Here is a 9,883-nt window from a genome sequence, read left to right on the forward strand (position 1 = left end):
AAATTATCGCACTTCTTCGCTTACGGCCATATCACGTTGAAAACACCGGTTCTCGTCCGATCCCCGAAGTTAAGCAACGTAGAGCCTGGTCAGTACTTAGATGGGAGACCGCTTGGGAATACCAGGTGCTGTAAGCATTTCCCCTGAATTTTTGGAAAAACTCATAAAAATGCGTTCGATTTTAATGTAAAATATTAGGTAAAAAAACAAAAAACAAAATATCATTACATTATCAGATGTGGTAAATAAATATTGAAATTGTAATAGTTAAAATTATGGCACGTCTTCGCTTACGGCCATATCACGTTGAAAACACCGGTTCTCGTCCGATCCCCGAAGTTAAGCAACGTAGAGCCTGGTCAGTACTTAGATGGGTGACCGCTTGGGAATACCAGGTGCTGTAAGCATTTCCCCTGAAATTTTGGAAAAACTCATAAAAATGCGTTCGATTTTAATGTAAAATATTAGGTAAAAAAAAACAAATAAAGTATCATTAAATTATCAGATTTGGTAAATAAATATTGAAATTGTAATAGTTAAAATTATGGCACTTCTTCGCTTACGGCCATATCACGTTGAAAACACCGGTTCTCGTCCGATCCCCGAAGTTAAGCAACGTAGAGCCTGGTCAGTACTTAGATGGGTGACCGCTTGGGAATACCAGGTGCTGTAAGCATTTCCCCTGAATTTTTGGAAAAACTCATAAAAATGCGTTCGATTTTAATGTAAAATATTAGATAAAAAAAACAAAAAACAACATATCATTACCTTATCAGATTTGGTAAATAAATATTAAAATTGTAATAGTTAAAATTATGGCACGTCTTCGCTTACGGCCATATCACGTTGAAAACACCGGTTCTCGTCCGATCCCCGAAGTTAAGCAACGTAGAGCCTGGTCAGTACTTAGATGGGTGACCGCTTGGGAATACCAGGTGCTGTAAGCATTTCCCCTGAATTTTTGGAAAAACTCATAAAAATGCGTTTGATTTTAATGTAAAATATTAGATAAAAAAACAAAAAACAAAATATCATTACATTATCAGATTTAGTAAATAAATATTGAAATTGTAATAGTTAAAATTATGGCACGTCTTCGCTTACGGCCATATCACGTTGAAAACACCGGTTCTCGTCCGATCCCCGAAGTTAAGCAACGTAGAGCCTGGTCAGTACTTAGATGGGTGACCGCTTGGGAATACCAGGTGCTGTAAGCATTTCCCCTGAATTTTTGGAAAAACTCATAAAAATTCGTTCGATTTTAATGTAAAATATTAGGTAAAAAAAACAAATAAAGTATCATTAAATTATCAGATTTGGTAAATAAATATTACAATTGTAATAGTTAAAATTATGGCACTTCTTCGCTTACGGCCATATCACGTTGAAAACACCGGTTCTCGTCCGATCCCCGAAGTTAAGCAACGTAGAGCCTGGTCAGTACTTAGATGGGTGACCGCTTGGGAATACCAGGTGCTGTAAGCATTTCCCCTGAATTTTTGGAAAAACTCATAAAAATGCGTTCGATTTTAATGTAAAATATTAGGTAAAAAGAAACAAATAAAGTATCATTAAATTATCAGATTTGGTAAATAAATATTGAAATTGTAATAGTTAAAATTATCGCACTTCTTCGCTTACGGCCATATCACGTTGAAAACACCGGTTCTCGTCCGATCCCCGATATTAAGCAACGTAGAGCCTGGTCAGTACTTAGATGGGTTAATGCTTGGGAATACCAGGTTCTGTAAGCATTTCCCCTGAATTTTTGGAAAAACTCATAAAAATGCGTTCGATTTTAATGTAAAATATTAGATAAAAAAAAACAAAAAACAAAATATCATTACATTATCAGATTTGGTAAATAAATATTAAAATTGTAATAGTTAAAGTTATGGCACGTCTTCGCTTACGGCCATATCACGTTGAAAACACCGGTTCTCGTCCGATCCCCGAAGTTAAGCAACGTAGAGCCTGGTCAGTACTTAGATGGGTGACCGCTTGGGAATACCAGGTGCTGTAAGCATTTCCCCTGAATTTTTGGAAAAACTCATAAAAATGCGTTCGATTTTAATGTAAAATATTAGATAAAAAAACAAAAAACAAAATATCATTACATTATCAGATTTGGTAAATAAATATTGAAATTGTAATAGTTAAAATTATGGCATGTCTTCGCTTACGGCCATATCACGTTGAAAACACCGGTTCTCGTCCGATCCCCGAAGTTAAGCAACGTAGAGCCTGGTCAGTACTTAGATGGGTGACCGCTTGGGAATACCAGGTGCTGTAAGCATTTCCCCTGAATTTTTGGAAAAACTCATAAAAATGCGTTCGATTTTAATGTAAAATATTAGATAAAAAAAACAAAAAACAAAATATCATTACATTATCAGATTTGGTGAATAAATATTAAAAATGTAATAGTTAAAATTATGGCACGTCTTCGCTTACGGCCATATCACGTTGAAAACACCGGTTCTCGTCCGATCCCCGAAGTTAAGCAACGTAGAGCCTGGTCAGTACTTAGATGGGTGACCGCTTGGGAATACCAGGTGCTGTAAGCATTTCCCCTGAATTTTTGGAAAAACTCATAAAAATGCGTTCGATTTTAATGTAAAATATTAGGTAAAAAGAAACAAATAAAGTATAATAAATTATCAGATTTGGTAAATAAATATTGAAATTGTAATAGTTAAAATTATGGCACTTCTTCGCTTACGGCCATATCACGTTGAAAACACCGGTTCTCGTCTAATCCCCGATATTAAGCAACGTAGAGCCTGGTCAGTACTTAGATGGGTGACCGCTTGGGAATACCAGGTGCTGTAAGCATTTCCCCTGAATTTTTGGAAAAACTCATAAAAATGCGTTCGATTTTAATGTAAAATATTAGATAAAAAAAAAAAAAAACAAAATATCATTACATTATCAGATTTGGTAAATAAATATTAAAATTGTTATAGTTAAAATTATGGCACGTCTTCGCTTACGGCCATATCACGTTGAAAACACCGGTTCTCGTCCGATCCCCGAAGTTAAGCAACGTAGAGCCTGGTCAGTACTTAGATGGGTGACCGCTTGGGAATACCAGGTGCTGTAAGCATTTCCCCTGAATTTTTGGAAAAACTCATAAAAATGCGTTCGATTTTAATGTAAAATATTAGATAAAAAAACAAAAAACAAAATATCATTACATTATCAGATTTGGTAAATAAATATTGAAATTGTAATAGTTAAAATTATGGCATGTCTTCGCTTACGGCCATATCACGTTGAAAACACCGGTTCTCGTCCGATCCCCGAAGTTAAGCAACGTAGAGCCTGGTCAGTACTTAGATGGGTGACCGCTTGGGAATACCAGGTGCTGTAAGCATTTCCCCTGAATTTTTGGAAAAACTCATAAAAATGCGTTCGATTTTAATGTAAAATATTAGATAAAAAAAACAAAAAACAAAATATCATTACATTATCAGATTTGGTAAACAAATATTAAAAATGTAATAGTTAAAATTATGGCACGTCTTCGCTTACGGCCATATCACGTTGAAAACACCGGTTCTCGTCCGATCCCCGAAGTTAAGCAACATAGAGCCATGTCAGTACTTAGATGGGTGACCGCTTGGGAATACCAGGTGCTGTAAGCATTTCCCCTGAATTTTTGGAAAAACTCATAAAAATGCGTTCGAATTTAATGTAAAATATTAGATAAAAAAACAAAAAACATAATATCATTACATTATCAGATTTGGTAAATAAATATTGAAATTGTAATAGTTAAAATTATGGCACGTCTTCGCTTACGGCCATATCACGTTGAAAACACCGGTTCTCGTCCGATCCCCGAAGTTAAGCAACGTAGAGCCTGGTCAGTACTTAGATGGGTGACCGCTTGGGAATACCAGGTGCTGTAAGCATTTCCCCTGAATTTTTGGAAAAACTCATAAAAATGCGTTCGATTTTAATGTAAAATATTAGGTAAAAAAAACAAATAAAGTATCATTAAATTATCAGATTTGGTAAATAAATATTGAAATTGTAATAGTTAAAATTATGGCACTTCTTCGCTTACGGCCATATCACGTTGAAAACACCGGTTCTCGTCCGATCCCCGAAGTTAAGCAACGTAGAGCCTGGTCAGTACTTAGATGGGTGACCGCTTGGGAATACCAGGTGCTGTAAGCATTTCCCCTGAATTTTTGGAAAAACTCATAAAAATGCGTTCGATTTTAATGTAAAATATAAGATAAAAACACAAAAAACAAAATATCATTACATTATCAGATTTGGTAAATAAATATTGAAATTGTAATAGTTAAAATTATGGCACGTCTTCGCTTACGGCCATATCACGTTGAAAACACCGGTTCTCGTCCGATCCCCGAAGTTAAGCAACGTAGAGCCTGGTCAGTACTTAGATGGGTGACCGCTTGGGAATACCAGGTGCTGTAAGCATTTCCCCTGAATTTTTGGAAAAACTCATAAAAATGCGTTCGATTTTAATGTAAAATATTAGGTAAAAAAAACAAATAAAGTATCATTAAATTATCAGATTTGGTAAATAAATATTGAAATTGTAATAGTTAAAATTATGGCACTTCTTCGCTTACGGCCATATCACGTTGAAAACACCGGTTCTCGTCCGATCCCCGATATTAAGCAACGTAGAGCCTGGTCAGTACTTAGATGGGTGACCGCTTGGGAATACCAGGTGCTGTAAGCATTTCCCCTGAATTTTTGGAAAAACTCATAAAAATGCGTTCGATTTTAATGTAAAATATTAGATAAAAAAACAAAAAACAAAATATCATTACATTATCAGATTTGGTAAATAAATATTGAAATTGTAATAGTTAAAGTTATGGCACGTCTTCGCTTACGGCCATATCACGTTGAAAACACCGGTTCTCGTCCGATCCCCGAAGTTAAGCAACGTAGAGCCTGGTCAGTACTTAGATGGGTGACCGCTTGGGAATACCAGGTGCTGTAAGCATTTCCCCTGAATTTTTGGAAAAACTCATAAAAATGCGTTCGATTTTAATGTACAATATTAGATAAAAAAAACAAAAAACAAAATATCATTACATTATCAGATTTGGTAAATAAATATTAAAAATGTAATAGTTAAAATTATGGCACGTCTTCGCTTACGGCCATATCACGTTGAAAACACCGGTTCTCGTCCGATCCCCGAAGTTAAGCAACGTAGAGCCTGGTCAGTACTTAGATGGGTGACCGCTTGGGAATACCAGGTGCTGTAAGCATTTCCCCTGAATTTTTGGAAAAACTCATAAAAATGCGTTCGATTTTAATGTAAAATATTAGGTAAAAAAAACAAAAAACAAAATATCATTACATTATCAGATTTGGTAAATAAATATTGAAATTGTAATAGTTAAAATTATGGCACGTCTTCGCTTACGGCCATATCACGTTGAAAACACCGGTTCTCGTCCGATCCCCGAAGTTAAGCAACGTAGAGCCTGGTCAGTACTTAGATGGGTGACCGCTTGGGAATACCAGGTGCTGCAAGCATTTCCCCTGAATTTTTGGAAAAACTCATAAAAATGCGTTCGATTTTAATGTAAAATAATTGATAAAAAAACAAAAAACAAAATATCATTACATTATCAGATTTTGTAAATAAATATTGAAATTGTAATAGTTAAAATTATGGCACGTCTTCGCTTACGGCCATATCACGTTGAAAACACCGGTTCTCGTCCGATCCCCGAAGTTAAGCAACGTAGAGCCTTGTCAGTACTTAGATGGGTGACCGCTTGGGAATACCAGGTGCTGTAAGCATTTCCCCTGAATTTTTGGAAAAACTCATAAAATTGCGTTCGAATTTAATGTAAAATATTAGATAAAAAAACAAAAAACAAAATATCATTACATTATCAGATTTGGTAAATAAATATTGAAATTGTAATAGTTAAAATTATGGCACGTCTTCGCTTACGGCCATATCACGTTGAAAACACCGGTTCTCGTCCGATCCCCGAAGTTAAGCAACGTAGAGCCTGGTCAGTACTTAGATGGGTGACCGCTTGGGAATACCAGGTGCTGTAAGCATTTCCCCTGAATTTTTGGAAAAACTCATAAAAATGCGTTCGATTTTAATGTAAAATATTAGGTAAAAAAAACAAATAAAGTATCATTAAATTATCAGATTTGGTAAATAAATATTGAAATTGTAATAGTTAAAATTATGGCACTTCTTCGCTTACGGCCATATCACGTTGAAAACACCGGTTCTCGTCCGATCCCCGAAGTTAAGCAACGTAGAGCCTGGTCAGTACTTAGATGGGTGACCGCTTGGGAATACCAGGTGCTGTAAGCATTTCCCCTGAATTTTTGGAAAAACTCATAAAAATGCGTTCGATTTTAATGTAAAATATTAGATAAAAACACAAAAAACAAAATATCATTACATTATCAGATTTGGTAAATAAATATTGAAATTGTAATAGTTAAAATTATGGCACGTCTTCGCTTACGGCCATATCACGTTGAAAACACCGGTTCTCGTCCGATCCCCGAAGTTAAGCAACGTAGAGCCTGGTCAGTACTTAGATGGGTGACCGCTTGGGAATACCAGGTGCTGTAAGCATTTCCCCTGAATTTTTGGAAAAACTCATAAAAATGCGTTCGATTTTAATGTAAAATATTAGGTAAAAAGAAACAAATAAAGTATCATTAAATTATCAGATTTGGTAAATAAATATTGAAATTGTAATAGTTAAAATTATCGCACTTCTTCGCTTACGGCCATATCACGTTGAAAACACCGGTTCTCGTCCGATCCCCGATATTAAGCAACGTAGAGCCTGGTCAGTACTTAGATGGGTGACCGCTTGGGAATACCAGGTGCTGTAAGCATTTCCCCTGAATTTTTGGAAAAACTCATAAAAATGCGTTCGATTTTAATGTAAAATATTAGATAAAAAAAAACAAAAAACAAAATATCATTACATTATCAGATTTGGTAAATAAATATTAAAATTGTAATAGTTAAAATTATGGCACGTCTTCGCTTACGGCCATATCACGTTGAAAACACCGGTTCTCGTCCGATCCCCGAAGTTAAGCAACGTAGAGCCTGGTCAGTACTTAGATGGGTGACCGCTTGGGAATACCAGGTGCTGTAAGCATTTCCCCTGAATTTTTGGAAAAACTCATAAAAATGCGTTCGATTTTAATGTAAAATAATTGATAAAAAAACAAAAAACAAAATATCATTACATTATCAGATTTTGTAAATAAATATTGAAATTGTAATAGTTAAAATTATGGCACGTCTTCGCTTACGGCCATATCACGTTGAAAACACCGGTTCTCGTCCGATCCCCGAAGTTAAGCAACGTAGAGCCTTGTCAGTACTTAGATGGGTGACCGCTTGGGAATACCAGGTGCTGTAAGCATTTCCCCTGAATTTTTGGAAAAACTCATAAAATTGCGTTCGAATTTAATGTAAAATATTAGATAAAAAAACAAAAAACAAAATATCATTACATTATCAGATTTGGTAAATAAATATTGAAATTGTAATAGTTAAAATTATGGCACTTCTTCGCTTACGGCCATATCACGTTGAAAACACCGGTTCTCGTCCGATCCCCGAAGTTAAGCAACGTAGAGCCTGGTCAGTACTTAGATGGGTGACCGCTTGGGAATACCAGGTGCTGTAAGCATTTCCCCTGAATTTTTGGAAAAACTCATAAAAATGCGTTCGATTTTAATGTAAAATATTAGGTAAAAAAAACAAATAAAGTATCATTAAATTATCAGATTTGGTAAATAAATATTGAAATTGTAATAGTTAAAATTATCGCACGTCTTCGCTTACGGCCATATCACGTTGAAAACACCGGTTCTCGTCCGATCCCCGAAGTTAAGCAACGTAGAGCCTGGTCAGTACTTAGATGGGTGACCGCTTGGGAATACCAGGTGCTGTAAGCATTTCCCCTGAATTTTTGGAAAAACTCATAAAAATGCGTTCGATTTTAATGTAAAATATTAGATAAAAACACAAAAAACAAAATATCATTACATTATCAGATTTGGTAAATAAATATTGAAATTGTAATAGTTAAAATTATGGCACGTCTTCGCTTACGGCCATATCACGTTGAAAACACCGGTTCTCGTCCGATCCCCGAAGTTAAGCAACGTAGAGCCTGGTCAGTACTTAGATGGGTGACCGCTTGGGAATACCAGGTGCTGTAAGCATTTCCCCTGAATTTTTGGAAAAACTCATAAAAATGCGTTCGATTTTAATGTAAAATATTAGGTAAAAAGAAACAAATAAAGTATCATTAAATTATCAGATTTGGTAAATAAATATTGAAATTGTAATAGTTAAAATTATCGCACTTCTTCGCTTACGGCCATATCACGTTGAAAACACCGGTTCTCGTCCGATCCCCGATATTAAGCAACGTAGAGCCTGGTCAGTACTTAGATGGGTGACCGCTTGGGAATACCAGGTGCTGTAAGCATTTCCCCTGAATTTTTGGAAAAACTCATAAAAATGCGTTCGATTTTAATGTAAAATATTAGATAAAAAAAAACAAAAAACAAAATATCATTACATTATCAGATTTGGTAAATAAATATTAAAATTGTAATAGTTAAAGTTATGGCACGTCTTCGCTTACGGCCATATCACGTTGAAAACACCGGTTCTCGTCCGATCCCCGAAGTTAAGCAACGTAGAGCCTGGTCAGTACTTAGATGGGTGACCGCTTGGGAATACCAGGTGCTGTAAGCATTTCCCCTGAATTTTTGGAAAAACTCATAAAAATGCGTTCGATTTTAATGTAAAATATTAGATAAAAAAACAAAAAACAAAATATCATTACATTATCAGATTTGGTAAATAAATATTGAAATTGTAATAGTTAAAATTATGGCATGTCTTCGCTTACGGCCATATCACGTTGAAAACACCGGTTCTCGTCCGATCCCCGAAGTTAAGCAACGTAGAGCCTGGTCAGTACTTAGATGGGTGACCGCTTGGGAATACCAGGTGCTGTAAGCATTTCCCCTGAATTTTTGGAAAAACTCATAAAAATGCGTTCGATTTTAATGTAAAATATTAGATAAAAAAAACAAAAAACAAAATATCATTACATTATCAGATTTGGTAAATAAATATTAAAAATGTAATAGTTAAAATTATGGCACGTCTTCGCTTACGGCCATATCACGTTGAAAACACCGGTTCTCGTCCGATCCCCGAAGTTAAGCAACGTAGAGCCTGGTCAGTACTTAGATGGGTGACCGCTTGGGAATACCAGGTGCTGTAAGCATTTCCCCTGAATTTTTGGAAAAACTCATAAAAATGCGTTCGATTTTAATGTAAAATATTAGGTAAAAAAAACAAAAAACAAAATATCATTACATTATCAGATTTGGTAAATAAATATTGAAATTGTAATAGTTAAAATTATGGCACGTCTTCGCTTACGGCCATATCACGTTGAAAACACCGGTTCTCGTCCGATCCCCGAAGTTAAGCAACGTAGAGCCTGGTCAGTACTTAGATGGGTGACCGCTTGGGAATACCAGGTGCTGTAAGCATTTCCCCTGAATTTTTGGAAAAACTCATAAAAATGCGTTCGATTTTAATGTAAAATAATTGATAAAAAAACAAAAAACAAAATATCATTACATTATCAGATTTTGTAAATAAATATTGAAATTGTAATAGTTAAAATTATGGCACGTCTTCGCTTACGGCCATATCACGTTGAAAACACCGGTTCTCGTCCGATCCCCGAAGTTAAGCAACGTAGAGCCTTGTCAGTACTTAGATGGGTGACCGCTTGGGAATACCAGGTGCTGTAAGCATTTCCCCTGAATTTTTGGAAAAACTCAT

General features: G+C 35.5%; 36 non-coding genes and 1 pseudogene across 36 annotated transcripts; all 37 read left to right on the forward strand.

Annotated features, from left to right (window-relative positions):
- The first annotated feature begins 18 nt into the window (after nt 1-18).
- LOC145299436 (5S ribosomal RNA) lies at nt 19-137 on the forward strand. The gene has a single exon (XR_013871693.1). It is a non-coding gene; the product is annotated as a 5S ribosomal RNA (ribosomal RNA).
- Nucleotides 138-288: 151 nt separating this feature from the next.
- Nucleotides 289-407, forward strand: LOC145297960 (5S ribosomal RNA). The gene has a single exon (XR_013870374.1). It is a non-coding gene; the product is annotated as a 5S ribosomal RNA (ribosomal RNA).
- Nucleotides 408-557: 150 nt separating this feature from the next.
- LOC145297961 (5S ribosomal RNA) lies at nt 558-676 on the forward strand. Its single transcript, XR_013870375.1, has one exon. It is a non-coding gene; the product is annotated as a 5S ribosomal RNA (ribosomal RNA).
- A 152-nt stretch (nt 677-828) lies between these two features.
- On the forward strand, nt 829-947 carry LOC145297962 (5S ribosomal RNA). Its single transcript, XR_013870376.1, has one exon. It is a non-coding gene; the product is annotated as a 5S ribosomal RNA (ribosomal RNA).
- Nucleotides 948-1,098: 151 nt separating this feature from the next.
- LOC145297967 (5S ribosomal RNA) lies at nt 1,099-1,217 on the forward strand. Its single transcript, XR_013870379.1, has one exon. It is a non-coding gene; the product is annotated as a 5S ribosomal RNA (ribosomal RNA).
- A 149-nt stretch (nt 1,218-1,366) lies between these two features.
- LOC145297978 (5S ribosomal RNA) lies at nt 1,367-1,485 on the forward strand. The gene has a single exon (XR_013870381.1). It is a non-coding gene; the product is annotated as a 5S ribosomal RNA (ribosomal RNA).
- A 150-nt stretch (nt 1,486-1,635) lies between these two features.
- On the forward strand, nt 1,636-1,754 carry LOC145301465 (5S ribosomal RNA; annotated as a pseudogene).
- A 153-nt stretch (nt 1,755-1,907) lies between these two features.
- LOC145297989 (5S ribosomal RNA) lies at nt 1,908-2,026 on the forward strand. The gene has a single exon (XR_013870382.1). It is a non-coding gene; the product is annotated as a 5S ribosomal RNA (ribosomal RNA).
- A 151-nt stretch (nt 2,027-2,177) lies between these two features.
- On the forward strand, nt 2,178-2,296 carry LOC145298000 (5S ribosomal RNA). Its single transcript, XR_013870383.1, has one exon. It is a non-coding gene; the product is annotated as a 5S ribosomal RNA (ribosomal RNA).
- Nucleotides 2,297-2,448: 152 nt separating this feature from the next.
- LOC145298011 (5S ribosomal RNA) lies at nt 2,449-2,567 on the forward strand. The gene has a single exon (XR_013870384.1). It is a non-coding gene; the product is annotated as a 5S ribosomal RNA (ribosomal RNA).
- Nucleotides 2,568-2,716: 149 nt separating this feature from the next.
- On the forward strand, nt 2,717-2,835 carry LOC145301278 (5S ribosomal RNA). The gene has a single exon (XR_013873476.1). It is a non-coding gene; the product is annotated as a 5S ribosomal RNA (ribosomal RNA).
- A 152-nt stretch (nt 2,836-2,987) lies between these two features.
- On the forward strand, nt 2,988-3,106 carry LOC145298024 (5S ribosomal RNA). Its single transcript, XR_013870387.1, has one exon. It is a non-coding gene; the product is annotated as a 5S ribosomal RNA (ribosomal RNA).
- A 151-nt stretch (nt 3,107-3,257) lies between these two features.
- On the forward strand, nt 3,258-3,376 carry LOC145298036 (5S ribosomal RNA). Its single transcript, XR_013870388.1, has one exon. It is a non-coding gene; the product is annotated as a 5S ribosomal RNA (ribosomal RNA).
- Nucleotides 3,377-3,528: 152 nt separating this feature from the next.
- On the forward strand, nt 3,529-3,647 carry LOC145301033 (5S ribosomal RNA). Its single transcript, XR_013873235.1, has one exon. It is a non-coding gene; the product is annotated as a 5S ribosomal RNA (ribosomal RNA).
- A 151-nt stretch (nt 3,648-3,798) lies between these two features.
- On the forward strand, nt 3,799-3,917 carry LOC145298048 (5S ribosomal RNA). The gene has a single exon (XR_013870389.1). It is a non-coding gene; the product is annotated as a 5S ribosomal RNA (ribosomal RNA).
- A 149-nt stretch (nt 3,918-4,066) lies between these two features.
- Nucleotides 4,067-4,185, forward strand: LOC145298059 (5S ribosomal RNA). The gene has a single exon (XR_013870391.1). It is a non-coding gene; the product is annotated as a 5S ribosomal RNA (ribosomal RNA).
- A 151-nt stretch (nt 4,186-4,336) lies between these two features.
- Nucleotides 4,337-4,455, forward strand: LOC145298071 (5S ribosomal RNA). Its single transcript, XR_013870392.1, has one exon. It is a non-coding gene; the product is annotated as a 5S ribosomal RNA (ribosomal RNA).
- Nucleotides 4,456-4,604: 149 nt separating this feature from the next.
- On the forward strand, nt 4,605-4,723 carry LOC145300862 (5S ribosomal RNA). The gene has a single exon (XR_013873072.1). It is a non-coding gene; the product is annotated as a 5S ribosomal RNA (ribosomal RNA).
- Nucleotides 4,724-4,874: 151 nt separating this feature from the next.
- Nucleotides 4,875-4,993, forward strand: LOC145298084 (5S ribosomal RNA). The gene has a single exon (XR_013870393.1). It is a non-coding gene; the product is annotated as a 5S ribosomal RNA (ribosomal RNA).
- Nucleotides 4,994-5,145: 152 nt separating this feature from the next.
- Nucleotides 5,146-5,264, forward strand: LOC145298096 (5S ribosomal RNA). Its single transcript, XR_013870394.1, has one exon. It is a non-coding gene; the product is annotated as a 5S ribosomal RNA (ribosomal RNA).
- Nucleotides 5,265-5,416: 152 nt separating this feature from the next.
- Nucleotides 5,417-5,535, forward strand: LOC145300154 (5S ribosomal RNA). Its single transcript, XR_013872391.1, has one exon. It is a non-coding gene; the product is annotated as a 5S ribosomal RNA (ribosomal RNA).
- Nucleotides 5,536-5,686: 151 nt separating this feature from the next.
- LOC145300522 (5S ribosomal RNA) lies at nt 5,687-5,805 on the forward strand. The gene has a single exon (XR_013872739.1). It is a non-coding gene; the product is annotated as a 5S ribosomal RNA (ribosomal RNA).
- Nucleotides 5,806-5,956: 151 nt separating this feature from the next.
- Nucleotides 5,957-6,075, forward strand: LOC145298107 (5S ribosomal RNA). The gene has a single exon (XR_013870395.1). It is a non-coding gene; the product is annotated as a 5S ribosomal RNA (ribosomal RNA).
- A 149-nt stretch (nt 6,076-6,224) lies between these two features.
- Nucleotides 6,225-6,343, forward strand: LOC145298116 (5S ribosomal RNA). Its single transcript, XR_013870400.1, has one exon. It is a non-coding gene; the product is annotated as a 5S ribosomal RNA (ribosomal RNA).
- A 151-nt stretch (nt 6,344-6,494) lies between these two features.
- LOC145298117 (5S ribosomal RNA) lies at nt 6,495-6,613 on the forward strand. The gene has a single exon (XR_013870401.1). It is a non-coding gene; the product is annotated as a 5S ribosomal RNA (ribosomal RNA).
- Nucleotides 6,614-6,763: 150 nt separating this feature from the next.
- On the forward strand, nt 6,764-6,882 carry LOC145300864 (5S ribosomal RNA). Its single transcript, XR_013873074.1, has one exon. It is a non-coding gene; the product is annotated as a 5S ribosomal RNA (ribosomal RNA).
- Nucleotides 6,883-7,035: 153 nt separating this feature from the next.
- Nucleotides 7,036-7,154, forward strand: LOC145298119 (5S ribosomal RNA). Its single transcript, XR_013870403.1, has one exon. It is a non-coding gene; the product is annotated as a 5S ribosomal RNA (ribosomal RNA).
- Nucleotides 7,155-7,305: 151 nt separating this feature from the next.
- On the forward strand, nt 7,306-7,424 carry LOC145300524 (5S ribosomal RNA). Its single transcript, XR_013872741.1, has one exon. It is a non-coding gene; the product is annotated as a 5S ribosomal RNA (ribosomal RNA).
- Nucleotides 7,425-7,575: 151 nt separating this feature from the next.
- Nucleotides 7,576-7,694, forward strand: LOC145298120 (5S ribosomal RNA). Its single transcript, XR_013870404.1, has one exon. It is a non-coding gene; the product is annotated as a 5S ribosomal RNA (ribosomal RNA).
- Nucleotides 7,695-7,843: 149 nt separating this feature from the next.
- Nucleotides 7,844-7,962, forward strand: LOC145298121 (5S ribosomal RNA). Its single transcript, XR_013870405.1, has one exon. It is a non-coding gene; the product is annotated as a 5S ribosomal RNA (ribosomal RNA).
- Nucleotides 7,963-8,113: 151 nt separating this feature from the next.
- LOC145298122 (5S ribosomal RNA) lies at nt 8,114-8,232 on the forward strand. Its single transcript, XR_013870406.1, has one exon. It is a non-coding gene; the product is annotated as a 5S ribosomal RNA (ribosomal RNA).
- A 150-nt stretch (nt 8,233-8,382) lies between these two features.
- On the forward strand, nt 8,383-8,501 carry LOC145300865 (5S ribosomal RNA). The gene has a single exon (XR_013873075.1). It is a non-coding gene; the product is annotated as a 5S ribosomal RNA (ribosomal RNA).
- Nucleotides 8,502-8,654: 153 nt separating this feature from the next.
- On the forward strand, nt 8,655-8,773 carry LOC145298123 (5S ribosomal RNA). Its single transcript, XR_013870407.1, has one exon. It is a non-coding gene; the product is annotated as a 5S ribosomal RNA (ribosomal RNA).
- A 151-nt stretch (nt 8,774-8,924) lies between these two features.
- On the forward strand, nt 8,925-9,043 carry LOC145298124 (5S ribosomal RNA). Its single transcript, XR_013870408.1, has one exon. It is a non-coding gene; the product is annotated as a 5S ribosomal RNA (ribosomal RNA).
- A 152-nt stretch (nt 9,044-9,195) lies between these two features.
- LOC145298125 (5S ribosomal RNA) lies at nt 9,196-9,314 on the forward strand. The gene has a single exon (XR_013870409.1). It is a non-coding gene; the product is annotated as a 5S ribosomal RNA (ribosomal RNA).
- Nucleotides 9,315-9,466: 152 nt separating this feature from the next.
- LOC145298126 (5S ribosomal RNA) lies at nt 9,467-9,585 on the forward strand. Its single transcript, XR_013870410.1, has one exon. It is a non-coding gene; the product is annotated as a 5S ribosomal RNA (ribosomal RNA).
- A 151-nt stretch (nt 9,586-9,736) lies between these two features.
- Nucleotides 9,737-9,855, forward strand: LOC145300525 (5S ribosomal RNA). Its single transcript, XR_013872742.1, has one exon. It is a non-coding gene; the product is annotated as a 5S ribosomal RNA (ribosomal RNA).
- The last annotated feature ends 28 nt before the right edge of the window (nt 9,856-9,883 follow it).

Source organism: Euprymna scolopes, chromosome 18 (assembly GCF_053919585.1).
Source record: "Euprymna scolopes isolate OS-2025 chromosome 18, ASM5391958v1, whole genome shotgun sequence".
NCBI lineage: Eukaryota > Metazoa > Mollusca > Cephalopoda > Sepiida > Sepiolidae > Euprymna > Euprymna scolopes.